We start from the raw sequence: 22,276 nt of genomic DNA, 5'->3' as shown, positions 1-22,276 counted from the left end.
TCTACCCATCGCGAAGGATGCCTCCTATATTCGAGTAACTTTATTTCAGTAAATAGCAGAATCATGGATAGGGAACTTATACTAGGGACCTACCTAATTTTATTGTAGAAATTTTTGGGCTCAATGATTGGACCATGCAAACTAGAAATACCTTTTCTTCGATAAAGGAAGAGATTACTCGATCTATTTCCGTATCACTCATGATATATATAATAACTTGGGCACCCGTTTCAAATGCATATCCCATTTTTGCACAACAGGGTTATGAAAATCCACGAGAAGCAACCGGCCGTATTGTCTGCGCCAACTGCCATTTAGCTAATAAGCCCGTGGATATCGAGGTTCCACAAGCGGTACTTCCTGATACTGTATTTGAAGCAGTTGTTCGAATTCCTTATGATATGCAACTGAAACAAGTTCTTGCGAATGGTAAAAAAGGGTGGTTTGAATGTGGGGGCTGTTCTTATTTTACCCGAGGGGTTTGAATTAGCCCCCCCCCGATCGTATTTCTCCCGAGATTAAAGAAAAGATGGGCAATCTTTCTTTTCAGAGCTATCGTCCCACTAAAAAAAATATTCTTGTGATAGGTCCTGTTCCTGGTCAGAAATATAGTGAAATCACCTTTCCTATTCTTTCCCCGGACCCTGCGACTAAGAAAGATGTTCACTTCTTAAAATATCCCATATACGTAGGCGGGAACAGGGGAAGGGGTCAGATTTATCCCGACGGGAGTAAGAGTAATAATAATGTTTATAATGCTACAGCAGCAGGGATAGTAAGCAAAATAATACGAAAAGAAAAAGGAGGATATGAAATAACCATAGTGGATGCAGCGAATGGGCGTCAAGTGGTTGATATTATCCCTCCAGGACCAGAACTTCTTGTTTCAGAGGGCGAATCCATCAAACTTGATCAACCATTAACGAGTAATCCTAATGTGGGAGGATTTGGTCAGGGAGATGCGGAAATCGTCCTTCAAGATCCATTACGTGTCCAAGGCCTTTTGTTCTTTTTTGCATCTGTTATTTTGGCACAAATCTTTTTAGTTCTTAAAAAGAAACAGTTTGAGAAGGTTCAATTGTCCGAAATGAATTTCTAAATCTGGGGATTTATCAAATAAAGTTCGTAAAAAAAACCAAATTCTTGTTGGCAATTCTATAATTTAATTATGTATGATCAAAAAATTATGAAAAACTTTTTCCCTTGTTTTTTTTTTTATTCTTTTTCGACCCTATTTCGGTAATTACTTGTACCGCATTACTAGTCATAGTATGGATATTATATTGTCAGGAAGACTATTTTACCTCTTCTTTATTTCTTTGTTTTTTACAATACAAATAGGAGCGGTATTATTATGATTATTATGTCACTGGTGCCAGATTGAAATGTCATTGAATGTGTCTATTTTTATTCTAATAGAATAAAAATAGAGTAGATATTAAAAATAAGATAAGTAAATGGAGAATAGAAAAAAAATGAAGGGAACAAAGGATTCTAGAAGGAATTATGCATCTTTCTAGTATTCGATACCAGAAAAATTCCTTTTCTTGTTCTGGTGTCGAAATAATAAACTAATGAATTATTCTTGATCCCGTTCGTCAAAGATCTCTATTCTTAGTTTCAATTTTTCCCGGTTTATCAGAACCTTTTTTTCGATTTATTACATAAGTAGTGAACAAATTCAATGAATTTTTCAATTCTATTTTATATTAAAATAACTATAGAAAATTCTATTAGTATATTTTAATCTATTTAAAGGGTTTGTGATATCTGATCGATAGAAATATAATATTGTTATATTGGGATTGTATCATCCAGAAAGAGGGAATCGAGTGATTCTCTCTTTCTTTTTTTCGCTTTGAAATGAAAGTATCGACCGATACGATCGCGAAAGAGATGGTCTGAATCAATTTTTTTTTTGAAGCAATTCAGAATCAGAAAGAAATGAAGTTTTTTGAAAAAATAGGAAAGATCCATTTTTTCATTTATATGAATAAATTAGTCTAATTCTAATTAGTAAGAGCTCAACGGGACCTACCCCCTCTTTTTTTCTGATTTGAGGGGGATCCTGTTGAGTTCTTACGCTTTCATGTCTCCAACTCAGTTCATCCGATTATTACAGAGATGAACCTAAGCCGGAATATGAACCATAAAAGAAAATACCAACTAAACCGATCACAGGAATACCAGTTACAGTACCGATTATCCAAAGAGGAATCCTTCCAGTAGTCTCGGCCATTTGTCCCACTTCCCTCCCCATTTCATCAAGTGGTCGTGCTAGAGACAGAAACAGTCATAGATAATTATGAGATGATATCCTTCCGAATGGGATAAGATAATTCGTACTATTATTTAGTATTTTCTTTTATTTAATTGAAGAAATAATTGGAAAATAAAACAGCAAGTACAAAAATGAGTAATAACCCCCAGTAAAGACTGGTACGATTCAATTCAACATTTTGTTCGTTCGGATTTGATTGTGTCATAGCTCTATAATTCGGATTAGGTTTATCGTTGGATGAATTGCATTGCTGATATTGACCCTAAAAAAGAAACGGTAGGTACAGCTAGTCCGTGAACAGTTAACCATCGCACTGTAAAAATAGGATAAGTTTTATCGATAGTCATTTGGTCCTCCTAAAAAGATCTACTAAATTCATCGAGTTGTTCCAAAGAATCAAAACGGCCAGTTATTAATGGAATTCCTTGTCGGCTCTCTGTAAAATACTCATTTGGACGAGGGCTTCCAAAAACATCGTAAGCTAAACCCGTGCTGACGAATAACCAACCTGCAATGAATAGAGAAGGTATAGTAATGCTATGAATGACCCAGTATCGAATACTGGTGATAATATCAGCAAAAGAACGTTCTCCTGTGCTTCCAGACATGCCGAGCTCCACATATTCTTGTACAGTCAAAAGGGGGATCGATTCCGTAAAAGATGAGATCAGTAAATGGAAATTAACTGAAATTTTATCTTTGTAAGATCGTCAATATTGTACCGAGGGTGTTTTTAGAGTATACCGAATCAGTATAGCTATCCTTCTTCTGACGCAGCAACGCAATTTCACAATAAGTATCAAATGAAGCACTAAAACTAAATAATATAATTTGTTTCTTCTTTTCTTGCTGCTTGTCGATGTAGAATCATATACCATTCATTCAATAGAAAATTCTGAAAATGCCTGTCTGTAGTATTAAGGATTCTATCGGTTATTGGCTTCGGGCTAGAAAGCGAAGATTGGGTAAAATGTGAATCCGACTGGTTGGTTTATAATAATTTAGGAAGCAGATTCTAATAGTCCCAAAATTCAATGAAATTAGACGTGAAATCTCGAAATATTTCTTTTGTGTTTGTAGTTATATTTTTGTTTGAATCTTTTTTTATTTTAAGGAATTGGTTAGTCGTCCAGTAACAAGTAACAGTAGTACATAGGATTCGATGAACGAAACAGAACAACGAATAGAAGAATAATAAATATTCGTAATGCACGCATTATTGTTTTATATTAGACTCAAACGATCGTTCTTCAACTAATTAGAAGAATGTTTTTAATATGGAAAGAATAAGAATAAATGGAGAACCTAGTTTCGAGTGATCTGATCGTGCGATACTTTTTTTCTTTTTAAAAAAGATTTTATGGAAATGAACCCACTACATAAAATCTAATTAGTGGGAATACAATTTCATAAATAAAGGGCATTATAAGGTCATTCATTCTTCAGCGATTCAAAGAGCATTTCATTTTTGGAATCAAGTTACACAACATAGTTTATTTATTATTTTTCTTTTTTTTTTTTTTTTTTCTTTCTAATTATTTAGAATCCATTTAATAGATTTATATATTTACTAGATTTATATATTAAATTATTGTTTATAAATTCTTTATAATAAGAATATTTGTTTTGAAAACTCAAGAGTTGTTCAATGAATCCCTTGATTCCGAATTGCGGGATAGAGAGACAGATGATGAATTGATTTCTTACCTATGTCACAAGATTTTTGTTAGTATCATCTATAATCATAATAATAGATGAATCAAAAACTTTCAATTGAATATATTTTTTCAATTAGTATTTTTACTTATCCATCCGCGTATCTTTCAAAAATAGAAACTTAGGGAAGTGCTTTATAAACATATGGATAAAAATAACGTATTTCATTTAGCCTCGTCATGCCTACTATCACTAGTTATTTCGGTTTTCTACTAGCAGTTTTAACTATAACCTCAGCTCTATTTATCGGTCTGAACAAGATACGACTTATTTGATTAAAATTCATTGAATGCACAATTCAAAAAAAAGAAAGATTTCGGTGTTATTCAATATATTCTATATATTGTAGAGTTCTTTACCTTGTCAATTCAATTTCGAATTCTTGGTCATTGAGATTCATGGGCAATACCGATTAATATTTTAAGGATAGATATTACCTCTCCTTTTCCTCGTTCAACTAAATTGAAATGATTGAAGTTTTTCTATTTGGAATCGTATTAGGTCTAATTCCTATTACTTTGGCTGGATTATTTGTGACCGCATATTTACAATACAGACGGGGGGATCAGTTGGACCTTTGATTAATTAACAGTTCTTTTTTTTGATTGACCCCCTACTTGCTTTATAGGAGGTAAAATTTTGATTTCTGTTGAATTATTTCAGTATCATTTTGATTTAACAACAACAAGAATCGAATCACGCTCTATAGGATTTGAACCTACGACATCGGGTTTTGGAGACCCGCGTTCTACCGAACTGAACTAAGAGCGTTTTATTATCAAACTAAAAGCAACCCGAATATATCTTCGATACATATATTATCATAGAGAATATCATAAAATTAAATAAAAAAAGATTGATTCGATATATGTATGTTCAATTTTTATGGATCTCAATTGATTCCTCGTTACTGTTCAGAAGATAAGTAATAGGTAGGGATGACAGGATTTGAACCCGTGACATTTTGTACCCAAAACAAACGCGCTACCAAGCTGCGCTACATCCCTTTCAATTGGTCTACAGTGTTATTGTAGAGAATCCCTGTCTTGTTTTCCACATTTTTTATTTATTTCCTCCATTGGTATACACAAATTATCTTGCCATTTCTTCTTTTTTGTCTCATATCATATATAAAATATAATAAAAATAATAAAAAGACTTATATACGTATGAAATAATAAATATTAAATCCGCCGTAAAGAAAAATGAATATTTGGGGTGGGGCGGAAAGCTACATATTTTTTTTAATAAAAAAGGGAATATCTACCGAATTGAACTGTTGTACATTTCAATTTGAATTAGGAATTCCGCGGACAATACAAGCGGTTATTAACTATATATACATTTGATGGTATGTAATACCAGTATGTATTACAAATTACTATAAAGTAGGAGGGTTTTCAATGCGAGATCTAAAAACATATCTCTCCGTGGCACCGGTAGTAAGTACTATATGGTTCGGGGCTTTAGCGGGTCTATTAATCGAGATCAATCGTTTATTCCCGGATGCGTTGGTATTCCCGTTTTTTTCATTCTAGTTATTGACTTGGGAAGGGGTGAAGAAGATTAGAAAAACAATCAAATATCTTTGACTAATCCCCTTCCCCCTTCTTTTTTTTAGAGTTTTTAGACTTAGAATAAGTTAGAAAGAATCAAAATGGATTCAACCTCAGTCAAACTCGGACGCGGCGCCAGGTTCAAATTTAATTAATAAAAGAGTGAGAACGAAAATGAAAATGTGATGGCTAGGGCAACAATATCATACAAAATACTTAAATGAAAAACTGTACTGCGATTCTAAATTTAGAAATTATTGTATTACTATATTTTAATATTTGATTGTAACGAAATCTTTCATAATTTTATTTCGAGTTACCAATTTTTCTTTTTTTCTTCATTTTGGATCGGAAAATGGAAGAGTTGCGTGAATCAAAAATCCAAGGGAGGTTCATGGCCAAGGGTAAAGATGCCCGAGTAACTGTTATTTTGGAATGTACTCGTTGTGTTCGAAACGGTGTTAATAAGGAATCAATAGGGATTTCCAGATATATTACTCAAAAGAATCGACACAATACGCCTAGTCGATTGGAATTGAGAAAATTCTGTCCCCGGTGTTACAAACATACGATTCATGGGGAGATAAAGAAATAGATCGAACCGATCGGCTGTGTGTCACCCTTTTCCAATCCAAGGAAGATGAAAAATTACATATATTAGACATATTTTAGATTTAAATATAAACAAACCAAATCCTATTTCGATCGGATCTAAAATGATTTAGAATTAAGAAATAGGATTTTCGGGATAAGGAATAAAAAAACCATGGATAAATCCAAGCGACTCTTTCTTAAATCCAAACGATCTTTTCGTAGGCGTTTGCCCCCGATTCCATCGGGGGATCGAATTGATTATAGAAACATGAGTTTAATTAGTCGATTTATTAGTGAACAAGGAAAAATATTATCTAGACGGGTAAATAGATTGACCTTAAAACAGCAACGCTTAATTACTATTGCTATAAAACAAGCTCGTATTTTATCTTTGTTACCTTTTCTTAATAATGAGAAACAATTTGAAAGAAGCGAGTCGACCGCTAGAACTATTGGTCTTAGAACCAGGAATAAATAGACTTAGCTTACTCTTTAATTGAATTAAAATTCTAATCCAAACTCAACCGCAGATTGATTCTTTGTTCGAAAAATCCGAAAATCTAGATTCGATTGTCGTGTCGTAAGAAAAAGAAAGAATAGTGGAAGAAGAATAAATCGTTTTTTTTTTATTGAACATATTTGCTCATTTTGACCACTTTATCATATTTTATCATACTAATTTCTACTCTACCTTCTCGGAGTTCATTCTCCAGAGAACTCCATTTTAAGCATTCCGCTGGATTCTTTGCAATCTTCGTATTTTATGATCTCATTGGAAATCATATAAAGACAATTTCTATTTAATATCGCGATTTGGGCAAGTATTTTACGATTAAGAAGCAACTGCCTCTTGTACAGATTGTGTATGAATCTACTATAACTGTAGTCTACCTTATTAGATCGAATTACTGCATTTATTCGAGCGATCCACAACTGTCGAAAATTTCTTTTTTGCCTACCTCTATCCCGATAAGCTGAAGCCAAAGCTCTTATTTTCTGTTGAGTAATAGTTCGAGTAAGTCTTGAATGAGCCCCTCGAAAGCTTGATGCAAATAAACGAATTTTTGTTCTACGTCTCCGAGCTATATATCCTCGTTTAATTCTAGTCATTGAATAAATGAAACTTTGATGAATAACTAATGGATTTCCTTTCTTTCAGTTATTCCTTTCTCCTTTCCTAGTCTATTAATAACAAAACGTATTTTTCCAATGTATAAAATAAAAATTCCAATGGCTTTTGCTACTATAACCTTCCCGACCACTATTTCTTTTTTTGTTCTAATCACCCCAAAATACGAAATAGTATTTTTACTAGGTATAAAAAACAAAAATAGAGTAAATAAATAAAAATAGAAATGGATAAAGAAATAGTGGGTTCCTTCGTTTCTATGGTTACTTCTTAAACGGTGAGGTCCTCTCTATACACCGGAGCTCCTTCTTTTATTTCATCAATGTTATTGTTAACTTGTACAGTTCACCCTCTTTGGCTCTACCCATGAATTATCTAGTAATCGGTCTTTCACAACGAGATCTACCTATACAGTAACGGTATTTAATTATGAAGATTGGTTGGGTAGCTGACCCTCTTAGTCCGTTCTTGGAAGAATAAGGCTATAATCCTTCTGTTAAATAGGATTTCCTCTGCTTAATGGATAAGCATTTGTTACCAATGGGGAATTCTTTCTCATCTAAAATTGAAAATAGAGATGATTGGATTTGCACCAATAGAAACCATAAATTTGATACACAATAAAAGGATACGATAAATCTTTGTTTATTTATTTTCGGTAGTGAACGGATTTCTTCCATTCATTCTATCCTATTCACTGTACTTATAACTGATACGGGAAAAATTTTGTACTTTCTTTTGTCCCGGTCCATGGTCTAAACGAGTCGCACATACACCCTAGTACATGTTCCTCGACGCTGAGGGCATCCCCGAAGGGCGGGCGATTTGGTGACATTTCTGATTGGCTGTCTTGTGTTTCTAATAAGTTGTTTAATAGTTGGCATGTTGAATTGTATACATAATGAGTTGGTTTAGATCAATCCTAACCGGATGATTATGAATTACTTCTATATTCGATATTAATAATTAATATGATTAATAGTAATATATTAACCCCGGTAAAAAGAGAAAATCGAAAATTTCGGATTTTTGCGTGAAATACCTGCTATTTGTTATTCAACCGCTACAAGATCAACAATTCCATGAGCTTGGGCTTCTGTTGCTGACATAAAAACATCCCTTTCCATGTCTTCGGATATAACCCATAAGGGTTTGCCTGTTCTTTGTACATAAACCCTTGTGAGGATTTCGCGCAGCCTCAGTAGTTCTTTCGCTTCCAGGATAAATTCTACCGTTTGTGCCTCATAAAAAGAACTAGCAGGTTGATGGATCATTACCCTGATGATTTAATAAATGGTTTTCTCTATCTTACATCATTATCATGATGAGTCAAAGATAATAAAAAAAAGATAGGATTAACAACCGTACAGGCATCCTTTGTGCAGTGCATACGGCTCCACAATGGAATTCATTTTTACCTTCCAGCGAAGGAATAGAAAATATAGGATCTAGCAGACCCAGAGCAGTAAATGATCCAATAACCACCCTTCCTTTTTTTTAGTAATTTCAAAATACTATGATGGTTCCGTTGCTTTATGATTTCGTTTGTTATTCAGCAATCCCAAAGTTTCTTTTTTTTATTTTTTTTCTTAAAAATAAATATTTCGTAGTCTTTCATAACAGAAATATTGTTAAGAGTCTTCCGTCGTGAAAACAAAAAAGTTTGTGACGCTGAAAGAGGCCTCCGCGATAAATCAGCCTACAATCGGAAATGCCTTTTATCTCATACTACTCTTTCGATACATAACCTAATGGTTTAGAAAAAAAAAAATTCTCATATCGAATTCAAAGTGCCATGCTATTATTACTTAATATTTTATATGGCGAAGGCATAGTTTTCTTTTTGTCTAAAAAAAACTCATTGGCGCCGAGCGTGCGGGAATGCTAGACGTTTGGTAATTTCTCCTCCGACTAGAATAAAAGATCCCATTGAAGCGGCTAATCCCATGCATATTGTCTGTACATCTGGTTGCACAAATTGCATAGTATCATAAATACCTAATCCGCTTATTACCCCTCCACCGGGAGAGTTTATAAATAAATACAGATCTTTGGTATCATCCTCCATACTGAGATATACCATAAGACTAATAAGTTGATTCGAAATATCACTATCAACCTCTTGGCCTAAAAAAAGTAATCTTTCTCGATAAAGTCGGTTGATTAGGATAAAATTGTATCCCTTAAGAACCGTACGGGCACCTTTTGATGCATACGGTTCAAAAAAAATAGCGAAAAAAGAATCAATGTTTAGATTTTAGCCTTCTTTAGAGGACTCTTTCTAACTTCTAATGAAGGGGCTTTTTCTTACCTTCCATTTTTTTTTCAAAATGGATGAGTTTTGTCCTTTGGCCCGCGGTCGTTTATCTATACTATAAATTTCAATAAATAAAAAAACAATTCATTAAATTTTCAATTTATCGAACTAACTTTTCATTGATATATTGTTTCATCGAGATTCAATTTCAATTCCGATGTCATTTTCTTGTTCCAAAATGGTCTTCTTCAATTCTTTTAGGTTTATGCTCTACTCCGAGTCAAGATCTGCCCGATTTGGATTTGCACATATAGGACAAATGCCCCAATAGCATGGCTTTTTGCTACGACTTCTTTTTTTTTTTCAATTTACTTCATATTACTCGATTGATTAAAAGTTTTCTATCAATGCTATTGATAAATCGAATATGATACAAGTAGTAGTAATCATAGAATAGATAGATTCCAAATTGAGTTTTTTCTAAGCGGAGCCTGGATACTTCATTTTATTAGTACAACCGAGAAAACCATAAATTATTCTAATTGATAATATTAATCTGGATACCCCCCAAAAAATAGATCTAATTGCACTTCACGCTCCAAATTTTTGATGATTAAATCAATCCGTCTTGGGCGAAAGAGAGGATATCTCGATCGGGGGAGAGAACGGGGAAATACCATATGACCCAATATATCTGACAAGTCGCACTATAGGTCAACCCACGATGCGTCTTCCTCTCCGGGACTTCGAAAAGGTACTTTTGGAACACCAATAGGCATTAAAGCAAAGAAAAAAGAATTAAGTACTATAGCTAACTTTGATGTGGAAGCGTAACAACGGGTTTATTGTCTTAATAAATAAGATGGGCCTTTATCAGATTTTATCTTTTAGCATATTTTATACATAGATTTAATAAGTTCATAAAAAAGGAAAACAGAATTAATAAGGGAAACTTCTTCCCGAATAGGTTTTTGAATGATGAACAAGTATGTATACATTCACTCCTATAAAATAGGATCAATTCCCATCTACCATTGCGTATTGGTACTTATCGAGTATAGAATAGATCTGCTTCTTTTTGTTCCTACGAATAGAATCGAATTGTTCCATTATTACTAAAAGAATAGACTAAATATTAATCCTTTCGCCAAGATAATCCCCTCAAAAGGGGAGGTCCGTAGCATAGTTTTTTTTTTCAGTGCAATAAAGTTACATAGTGTCTATTTTTCCTTGATAAAGGGGTATTTCCATGGGTTTGCCTTGGTATCGTGTTCATACCGTTGTATTGAATGATCCCGGTCGTTTGCTTTCTGTTCATATAATGCATACAGCTCTAGTTGCTGGTTGGGCCGGTTCAATGGCCCTATACGAATTAGCAGTTTTTGATCCCTCTGATCCTGTTCTTGATCCAATGTGGAGACAGGGTATGTTCGTTATACCCTTCATGACTCGTTTAGGAATAACCAATTCATGGGGGGGTTGGAGTATCACAGGAGGGACTATAACGAATCCGGGTATTTGGAGTTACGAAGGTGTGGCCGGAGCACATATTGTGTTTTCTGGATTGTGCTTCTTAGCAGCTATCTGGCATTGGGTGTATTGGGATCTAGAAATATTTTGTGATGAACGTACAGGAAAACCTTCTTTGGATTTGCCGAAGATTTTTGGAATTCATTTATTTCTCTCAGGGTTGGGTTGCTTTGGTTTTGGTGCATTTCATGTAACCGGATTGTATGGTCCGGGAATATGGGTATCCGATCCTTATGGATTAACCGGAAGGGTACAAGCCGTAAATCCTGCGTGGGGTGTCGAAGGGTTTGATCCTTTTGTTCCGGGCGGAATAGCCTCGCATCATATTGCAGCAGGTACATTGGGCATATTAGCGGGCCTATTCCATCTTAGTGTTCGTCCGCCCCAACGTCTATACAAAGGATTACGTATGGGAAATATTGAAACCGTCCTTTCCAGTAGTATCGCTGCTGTATTTTTTGCAGCTTTTGTTGTTGCTGGAACTATGTGGTATGGTTCAGCAACTACCCCGATTGAATTATTTGGGCCCACTCGTTATCAATGGGATCAGGGATACTTCCAGCAAGAAATATATCGAAGAGTTAGTACCGGGTTAGCCGAAAATCAAAGTTTATCAGAAGCTTGGTCTAAAATTCCTGAAAAATTAGCTTTTTATGATTATATCGGGAATAATCCCGCAAAAGGTGGATTATTCAGAGCGGGTTCCATGGACAACGGGGATGGAATAGCTGTTGGTTGGTTAGGACACCCTCGTTTTTAGAGATAAAGAAGGGCGCGAACTTTTTGTACGCCGTATGCCGACCTTTTTTGAAACATTTCCGGTTGGTTTTGGTAGACGGAGACGGAATTGTTAGAGCCGATGTTCCTTTTCGAAGAGCAGAATCGAAGTATAGTGTTGAACAGGTCGGTGTAACTGTTGAGTTCTATGGCGGTGAACTCAATGGAGTCAGTTATAGTGATCCTGCTACTGTGAAAAAATATGCTAGACGTGCTCAATTGGGTGAAATTTTTGAATTAGATCGTGCTACTTTGAAATCCGATGGGGTTTTTCGTAGCAGTCCAAGGGGTTGGTTTACTTTTGGGCATGCTTCCTTTGCTTTGCTCTTCTTCTTCGGACACATTTGGCATGGTGCGAGAACCTTGTTCAGAGATGTCTTTGCTGGTATTGACCCAGATTTGGACGCTCAAGTAGAATTTGGGGCATTCCAAAAACTTGGAGATCCAACTACAAAAAGAGTCTAGTCTGATACAAGATTGCTCTGTTCTTTTTTTCCTTTATTTTTTGATTTGACATAGATAGGGTACCGGATAAATCTTTATTCGGATTGCTTACTTTTCATTTCTTTGACTCTTGTCTTGGTCTTTTTTTTATCCGTAAAAAGATCCCAATTAAACAGGTATGGAAGCTATAATTGTAAACCGAAATCAAATCTATGGAAGCATTGGTTTATACATTCCTCTTAGTCTCGACTCTAGGAATAATTTTTTTCGCTATCTTTTTTCGCGAACCGCCTAAAGTTCCAACTCCAACTAAAAAGGCAAAATGATTTCTCATTATCTCAATTGAAGTAATGAGCCTCACAATATTGTGAGGCTCATTACTTCAACTAGTCCCCGTGTTCCTCGAATGGATCTCTTAGTTGTTGAGAGGGTTGCCCAAAAGCAGTATATAAGGCATACCCAGTAAAACTTACAAGTAAACCAGATATAGAGATGGCAACTAGGGTTGCTGTTTCCATTATTATATAATTTCAAGACCACAATGGATCTATAATAAGATCATTTATTTACAACGGAATGGTATACAAAGTCAACAGATCTCACTGAATAAAAAAAAATATAGGATTATTTATGGCTACACAAACCGTTGACGATAGTTCTAGATCTGGGCCAAGACGAACTGTTGTAGGGGATTTATTGAAACCATTGAATTCGGAATATGGTAAAGTGGCTCCTGGGTGGGGAACTACACCTTTAATGGGTGTCGCGATGGGTTTATTTGCGATATTCCTATGTATTATTTTGGAGATTTATAATTCTTCCATTTTACTGGACGGAATTTCAAGCAATTAGATTCGATTCACAAGAACCCCTAAATAACTTTTCAATAAAAAGGAAAGTCTAAAGTATGTAGGTTTCTGCTTTTTAGCCCACTATTTTTTGGTAGTTCGATCGTGGAATTTATTTTTTTCTGTATTTCCGGAATATGAGTGTGTGACTTGTTAGAATTGATCCTATGGATACGACAGAGAAGAAGTCGGTCATCTTGATGAAGATGATTTGATCTCGTTGGATATTCAGTCTAGGCTAGTATCTGGAGCACAGAATATATGAAATAGATTCCAAAATATTAGAACAAATATTAGAACTATGATTCATACTTATCAGACCTCGTGGCCGGACTCCGAAACAAGAGTTAGAAGTGATAAATAAAAAAAATTTATTCTTTCGTTTCTACTTATTTTGGTTAAAGGATAAACCTTTCTTTAGCTTTTTTCATTATATTCAGTCATTGAATAAGCATTGAATAAGTGATAATCCAAGGGTTCTTACTCAGGGAATTTTTGAACTTTTTTTGGAAGGTTTTTTATTGAATCATCGTGGTTCTAGTCTGAATCTAAGGTTTTAATTGATTCATAGGGTCTTAACAAGATAATTCCTATCAATAATAAAGAAAACAAGAGTAAAGTCGCATTACATACAAATCAAAGAAAAAAAATAGGTAAATAGAAGATTCAAGAGGCCCCTAATGATCAATATAACTATGAATGAGCCGACTTGATATTTGGGCATTATAACTACAAAGAAGACTTTTCGGATTTTGATTCTTTCGTATCTTGATACAAAAAATTGAATCATAGCATTAAGAAGTTTGAAACTTTTTAGTACACATATCCGTTACGAGCGGTATTTGGGTGTTTCTGTTTGAGCCGTACGAGACGAAATTCTCATATACGGTTCTCAGAGGGGGGTCCCCTTGGTTTACCTATCTCAATAAAGTGTATGATTGGTTCGAAGAACGTCTTGAAATTCAGGCGATTGCAGATGATATAACTAGTAAATACGTTCCTCCTCATGTCAACATATTTTATTGTCTAGGAGGAATTACGCTTACTTGTTTTTTAGTACAAGTAGCTACGGGGTTTGCTATGACTTTTTACTACCGTCCGACCGTTACTGAGGCTTTTGCTTCTGTTCAATATATAATGACGGAAGCAAATTTTGGTTGGTTATCCGATCAGTTCATAGATGGTCGGCAAGTATGATGGTCTTAATGATGATCCTGCACGTATTTCGCGTGTATCTTACTGGTGGATTTAAAAAACCTCGTGAATTGACTTGGGTTACAGGTGTGGTTCTGGCTGTATTGACCGCATCCTTTGGTGTAACTGGTTATTCCTTACCTCGGGACCAAATTGGTTATTGGGCAGTCAAAATTGTAACAGGTGTACCGGAAGCTATTCCAGTAATAGGGTCGCCTTTGGTAGAGTTATTACGCGGAAGTGCTAGTGTGGGACAATCTACCTTGACTCGTTTTTATAGTTTACACACTTTTGTATTACCTCTTCTTACTGCCGTATTTATGTTAATGCACTTCCCAATGATACGTAAGCAAGGCATTTCTGGTCCTTTATAGAGAATAGAAATCATAGATTTGTAATTAGTTATTTATGATTACTCAGGGGGGAAGAAGAGTATTTCATTGCTGCAAATATGGATTATTGAAAAATAAGACATGTATTTGGATATTTCCCTTCAACTCCACGAAATTTTATTCGTTATTTTTCAATAATAGTTGAAGGGAATTCTTCGAAGAGAAAATGGATTATGGGAGTGTGTGACTTGAACTATTGATTGGACCGTGTAGATATATGTCTTTTTATCTGCCACATTGGGATTCACAACAAAATGTGTCTTTATTCCAACCACCGCGAAAGCTCCATACAGAGGGTAGGCTGGTTCGCTTGAAGAGAATCTTTTCCATGATCAGACTTGACCATGTCGTGCATGACCAGGCTCCGTAAGATCCATTAGAATAGGTGATATATATGCCATAATACAGATTATGTTTTATCTATTTCACTTACTTAATAGTATGAAAATGCATTCATTTCCTCTGCATTGACTCGATTTATAATACTATCGGAGTGAAACAAGGGATCTAAAGAAGAACATAGGCTAGACTCTATTAGTAACAAGTAAATCCTTTGGATGTAAAAAGTATCAATATTTTTGGGGGCTAAAGCCCCATCGCAAGGTTTGAGACGACCCAGAAAGCACTTGAACATTATCAACTTTGTAAGCCTACTTGGGTATTGAGCATTTATCTGTACGAACTTAATTCCTTGCAATGGATAATTGTAACTCTTGAAAACGGAATCCGCTAAATTTTTTCTTACATTGAATCACTCATTTATTTTATATATGCTTGGATAAGATATCGATTTTTTTTTCTGGATCCAGTTGGTTCGTTTGATTTGTGCTCGAGCCGGATGATGAAAAATTATCATGTCCGGTTCTTTCGGGGGATGGATCCATAATAATTCACCTATCCTAATAACAAAAAAACCAGATTTGAATGATCCTGTATTAAGAGCTAAATTGGCTAAGGGTATGGGTCATAATTATTACGGAGAACCCGCATGGCCCAATGATCTTTTATATATTTTTCCAGTAGTCATTCTAGGTACTATTGCATGTAACGTGGGCTTAGCGGTTCTAGAACCATCAATGATTGGTGAACCCGCAGATCCATTTGCAACTCCTTTGGAAATATTGCCGGAATGGTATTTCTTTCCCGTATTTCAAATACTTCGTACAGTGCCAAATAAGTTATTGGGTGTTCTTTTAATGGTTTCCGTACCGGCGGGATTATTAACTGTACCATTTTTGGAGAATGTCAATAAATTCCAAAATCCATTTCGTCGTCCAGTAGCGACAACCGTCTTTTTGATTGGTACCGCAGTAGCTCTTTGGTTGGGTATTGGAGCAACATTACCGATTGATAAATCCCTAACTTTAGGGCTTTTTTAAATTGATTCAATTGTGAAATAAATAAAATATCACGATGTGTGTATCTAGGGAATAGTTGCTTCAAAGTGAATTACCCCTAGATACACATATTTAATGAAATTTTTGATTTATTTTGAGTATACGGATTCTGTTAAAGATTCAAACTTCATTTTCGTCTTTTTTTTTTATAAAGTTTTTTTACAACAAAAATCCAATGGATTTCAAATTTATGCAAAATTCTTTTCCATTTCGAGAATGTCTAATATATGTTTTACGTCTTCTATGCGAAAATGTTTGATTTTCATAAGTTCGTCTGGACTATTATTCAAAAGGTCAAATAATGTATGTATATTGCACCTTTTGAGGCAATTATAGATCCTAGGAGGCAATTCTGATTGGTCAATAAAAATATATTTTAATGCTCTTTCTTTTTTCTTTTTTCTTAGTTTCGCCAATTTCTCATGAAAAGTAAAAAGGGGTAAAGTAACTTTTTGTTTATTATTTTTAAAATGGAAGTTTTCTTTTTCTTCTTCCGCATGTAAAAAAGGAATAAATAAATCAATCAAATTCCGAGAGGCTTCATGAAGTGCTTCTTTAGGAGTTAAACTTCCATTGGTCCATATTTCGAGAAAAAGTATCTCTTGTTTTTCATTCCCATTTACATAAGAATGAATACTATGATTAACATTTCGAACAGGCATGAATATAGCATCCATAGGATAACTTGCGTCTTGAAAATTATTTGGCGTTTGTATATGATATCCGCGATTCCTCTCGATCTTTAATTCAATACAAAAATTAATTGGTTCCGTTAGGTTAGCTATATGCTGTGTATTATCAACGATTTCCACCGAAGGTGGTAAGATGATGTCTTGAGCAGTTACGCATCCAGGACCCTTGACACAAATAGACGCATCACGAGTTCCATACAGATTACTTCTCAATACAATTTCTTTCAAATTCATTAAAATTTCATGTACTGATTCTTGAATACCGACTATGGTAGAGTATTCATGTGGGATTTTTTCAGATTTTGCACGTGTGATACATGTTCCCTCTATTTCTCCAAGCAAAGCTTTTCGCATCGCAATGCCTATAGTATCCCCTTGTCCCTTCATAAGTGGAGACAGAATAAAGCGTCCATAATAAAGACGCTTACTGTCTGCTCTTGATTCAACACACTTCCACTTTAGTGTCCGAGTCGATACTCTGATTTTCTCTCGAACCATAGTAATATTTTTTGATAAAATCATTGAATTATTTATTTCTCTTGAAATTTCTCTTCAATGTTTATTTTTACACACGTCGTTTTTTAGGGGGCCTACAGCCATTATGTGGCATAGGGGTTACATCCCGTATGAAACTTAATAGTATACCGCTTCTCCGAATAGCTCTTAATGCTGCATCTCTTCCGAGACCGGGGCCCTTTATCATAACTTCGGCTCGTTGCATCCCTTGATCCACTACTGCCCGAATAGCATTTCCTGCTGCGGTTTGGGCGGCAAATGGTGTCCCTCTTCTTGTACCTTTGAATCCACACGTACCGGCGGAGGACCAAGAAATTACCCGACCCCGTACATCTGTAACAGTCACAATTGTATTGTTGAAACTTGCTTGAACATGAATAACGCCCTTTGGTATTCTACGCGTACTTTTACGTGAGCTAATACGTCCATTTCTCTACGTGAACCGATTCTTGGTATGGGTTTTGCCATATTTTATCATCTCATAAATCTAAGTCAGAGATATATGGATATATCCATTTCATGTCAAAACGGATCCTTTAATTTCTTTTTATGTATATATTGTGGGTGGCCTTTAGGGGTCCTTTTTTTTATAAAGATTATCCTTGTCTTTGTTTATGTCTCGGATTGGAACAAATTACCATAATTCGTCTCCGCCTACGGATCAGGCGACATTTTTCACAAATTTTCCGAATGGAGGCCCTTATTTTCATATTTTTTATTCCTTACCTTAATCTACTTATTGGAAGAAAATAAGTTTCTTGAAATTTTCTATTTCGAATTGGATCTCCCTACAAAAAAAAGAATATTGCACGTGAAAAGACTACTTCACCTAATCATTCGAATCTTTGTTTCGTAGTCTATAAATTATACGCCTTCTGGTCCTGGTTGAATCGTAACAACTTACTGAAATTTTGACTCTCTATTACCTAGTATATGGATAAAACTATGTTGAATCCTTCCTGAAACGTAACCTAGAATTGGATCCTCATTATCTAAACAAACCCAAAACATATCATTGGTAAGTGATTCAGTAATTAAACCTTCAGAAATCCTTTTTTGCTCTTTCATTCCAGACGAAACACCCTTCAAAGTATCAATTAATCAAGGGGGAGTCGTATTATAAACTATAAACCCACCTCTTTTCTTTTTTTTTTTTTTTTACAAATAGGGAAGTTCTGTGTATAATTCGAATATCATAAAGATTACCATATATAACACAAAATTTCGCCGCCGATTCCCTGTAGTCGAGCTTCTCGGTCTGTCATTATACCCCGAGAAGTAGACAGAATTACAATGCCCATTCCGCCTAAAATTCTAGGAATTTTTTGATAGTTAGAATATATTCGGAGACCAGGTCGACTGATCCGTTTTAAATTTAAAATCGTTTTATATGGTCCTTTCCTATTTCTTCTATGTCGTAGGGTTAAAACCCAAAAATCCTTGTTGCTTTCCCGATGTTTCCTTACGTTTTCAATAAAACCTTCTCGTAAAAGTATTTTAACAATGTTTTCGGTGATGTTAGTAGATGGTATTCGAACCATTCCTTTTCTATTCATGTCAGCATTGCGAATAGAGGTTATTATGTTAGCAATAGTGTCCTTACCCATGATAAACGAAAATTATTGGTTACTTAAATTTTTGATCTAATCAACATTCTTTTTTATTAAATAGTTATGAATTTTAAAAGGTATATACGTGATACACAATCTACTAATTAATTTCATTCAAATAGTATAACTATCTCACGGTCTGTCTCATTTTATAATACTTCAGGTGCTAATGAAATTATTTTAGTGAAATTTAACTGTCTCAATTCTCGGGCAATCGCACCAAAAATTCGAGTTCCTTTTGGATTTCCTTCTTGATCAATAACAACCGCAGCATTGTCATCATATCGTATTATCATACCATTTTCTCGTTTGAGTTCTTTACAAGTACGTACAATTACAGCTCTGATCACTTCTGATCTTTCTAGAGGTGTATTTGGGACGGCTTTCTTGATTACAGCAACAATAACGTCACCAATATGAGCATATCGTCGATTACTAGCCCCTATGATTCGAATACACATCAATTCTCGGGCTCCGCTGTTATCTGCTACATTCAAAAGGGTTTGAGGTTGAATCATATTATTTTGGAATCTTTTCTTTCAATGCAAAGGGCGAAGTAAAAAAAAAAAAAAGAAATATTGTTTTTCAAAAAAAAAAAAAAATAAATCTGCAATTGTTTTTTTTTCATCTTAAACAAAGATCGCTTTCCTTTGATTCTACATTTCTATCCCGAAGTAATGAATTGGGTTCGTATAGGCATTTTGGATGCCGCTATTGAAATAGCTTTTCTGGCTATATTTTCGGCTACTCCACTCATTTCATAAAGTATTCTACCTGGTTTAACAACAGCTACCCAATATTCGGGGGATCCTTTCCCTGAACCCATACGTGTTTCTGTGGGTCTTAGTGTAACGGGTTTGTCCGGAAATATACGTACCCATATTTTTCCACCGCGTCGTGCATTTCGTGTCATTGCCCTTCGTCCGGCTTCGATTTGTCTCGATGTGATCCAAGCGGGTTCAAGTGCCTGAATAGCGTATCTCCCGAAGCAAATACTATTGCCTCGATAAGATATTCCTTTCATTCTTCCTCTATGGTGTTTACGGAATCTGGTTCTTTTGGGGTTATAGTTGATGGTTATTTCTAAATTCCATCTCTACTACAGAACCGGACATGAGAGTTTCTTCTCATCCAGCTCCTCGCGAATGAAACGATTCAAAAAAATATACATGTATTTACTGATATTTTCTGAATAATAGATTCAATTATGGGATTTTTGATATTTCATTTAATCAATCTATTCGAAATTTGTATATCTTCTTTTCTTTTGATAGAAAACTAAACTGTTTATAGATTCTAGAATAATAGAATAAGTTTTTTTATTATAGTTTTCTAAAAAATTATAGATAATATAATCTCGTTTTGTTATTTTTTCTTTTATTATTAAGGTTATAACAAATCTTTATTTTGTTTTGCCTTTTTTTATCTATTATTATATTTGATCGACCCTAATTTAGAAATATAATAAAATGGAAACGTTCGCGGGCGAATATTTACTCTTTTTATATATGTTTTGGTTCTCGGGTTAGTTAGCCCATGAACCTACCTCTCATAATAAATGGATTGGTCTTGGGTTCCTTCCGCCATCCTACCCAATGAATTATTAGGATTCGTTTTCAATAGAATATTATGTATTCACGGGTTCCCTCGTTCCCATCGCCTCTCGATTAATGGTTAGGTCTTAATTATACAATGGAGCCCGTAATAAAATTTGTTTTTGAGTCAATCTTCTCAGTCTTTATTGTCTCGGGGCTCTTGGCTTTTTTGTTCTATGAACAGATTCATCTAATTATGAATTCATCAGTCTTAATGCTTTATTACACTACCTTTTATGAGATGACCCATAGACCTTACATATTACGTATTGGAATGATATATCATTCATATTCTTTTTCTCTCTTTCTTTCACCCTTCCATTTATCCGCATACTTTTATTGCTTGACAACTCATAATCGGATTTTTTTTATGCAAAAAAGATTTCAGTTGCTACAATGATATGACCAATATAACATATCTTGACTGGTTGGTTTTTTAGATCCAGATAATGCGAAGCGATGAGTTGGTTATTAGTTTTATAATTATTAGTTCAGATTATGTATGGGCTTATCCTTCTTTATTTTTTGGTTTTAATCCGAACATAAAAAAAACTGACGAGTCGCACACTAAGCATAGCAATTATCTCAAATGATTAATTTCATTTTTATTTAACCTTATAGAATTGCTCATTTTTTATTTAAACGAAAAAGACTGATTTGTCATTTCTTGGTCGATCATTGAATAAAACTTAAACACAAGTTGAGTAAGGGCTTATTATTGCTCGTCTACAAATATCCAAATTTTGATGCCTAATACCCCATAGATAGTTCGAACTGGATAGCAACAATAATCAATTTTAGCTCGAATGGTTTGTAGAGGAACCCGTCCTTCTCTGATCCATTCGACACGTGCAATTTCTTTTCCGTCTATACGTCCGGCAATTTGTACTTGAATTCCCTTTGTACCCGCCTGTTCAGTTAATTCAATAGCTTTTTTCATTGCTTTGCGAAATGAAACTCTATTCTTTAATTGTCCGGCTATAAATTCTGCGAGAATATTAGGGTGTCCATAAGGGTTTCCTATTCTTGTAATAGCAATGTTAAGTTTTCGGTTCCCAGAATTTAATTCTTTTTGTACATTCATCTGTAATTCTTCGATTTTTCGAGACCCACCTTCTATTAATAACTTTGGGAATCCCATAAAGATTATCACTTGAATAAGATCAATTCTTTTTTGAATCTCGATACGTGCAATTCCTTCAACACCAGAAAATATTCTCATGTTTTTTTGTACATAATTCCGGATACAATCTCGTATTTTTTGATCTTCTTGTAAACCTTCAGAATATTTTTTGGGGTGTGCAAACCACAGAGAATGATGCCCTTGGGTTGCACCAAGTCTAAAACCGAGTGGATTTATTTTTTGTCCCATAATCCCCCATTAGTATACATCTCATAACACGTCATATCTGTGTACTTTTCTTTAGTTATCAACCCACCAGGTTTGTTTATGGTGTATTGGTATCTTTTAAATTCTTCTTTATTCACAGATGTATTTTTCAATACAATAGTTATAGAACAAGTGGGTCGTTTTATGGGATAACTTCGCCCTCTAGCTCGAGGTTTTAATTTTTTCACAGTAGTACCTTGATTGACCTCTGCTTTACTAATGACTAAATCTCTTTCGTTGAAACCCATATTGTGGCTAGCATTTGCTGCTGCCGAATAAACCAATTTTAAAATTGCATAACATGTTCGATAAGGCATGAGTTCGAGTATCATCATTGTTTCTTCGTAGGAACGTCCAC

At 34.8% G+C, this 22,276-nt stretch overlaps 2 non-coding genes across 2 annotated transcripts; both read right to left on the bottom strand.

Moving 5' to 3' along the window:
- Positions 1-4,694: 4,694 nt before the first annotated feature.
- On the bottom strand, positions 4,695-4,768 carry TRNAW-CCA (transfer RNA tryptophan (anticodon CCA)). Its single transcript has one exon. It is a non-coding gene; the product is annotated as a tRNA-Trp (tRNA).
- A 162-nt stretch (positions 4,769-4,930) lies between these two features.
- Positions 4,931-5,004, bottom strand: TRNAP-UGG (transfer RNA proline (anticodon UGG)). Its single transcript has one exon. It is a non-coding gene; the product is annotated as a tRNA-Pro (tRNA).
- Positions 5,005-22,276: the final 17,272 nt, after the last annotated feature.

The sequence above is a fragment of the Cucumis melo genome, unplaced genomic scaffold (genome assembly GCF_025177605.1).
Source record: "Cucumis melo cultivar AY unplaced genomic scaffold, USDA_Cmelo_AY_1.0 utg000925l, whole genome shotgun sequence".
NCBI classification, from domain to species: domain Eukaryota; kingdom Viridiplantae; phylum Streptophyta; class Magnoliopsida; order Cucurbitales; family Cucurbitaceae; genus Cucumis; species Cucumis melo.
Note: the sequence above shows the minus strand (reverse complement) of the source record. Positions and strands in the feature narration are given on the sequence as shown.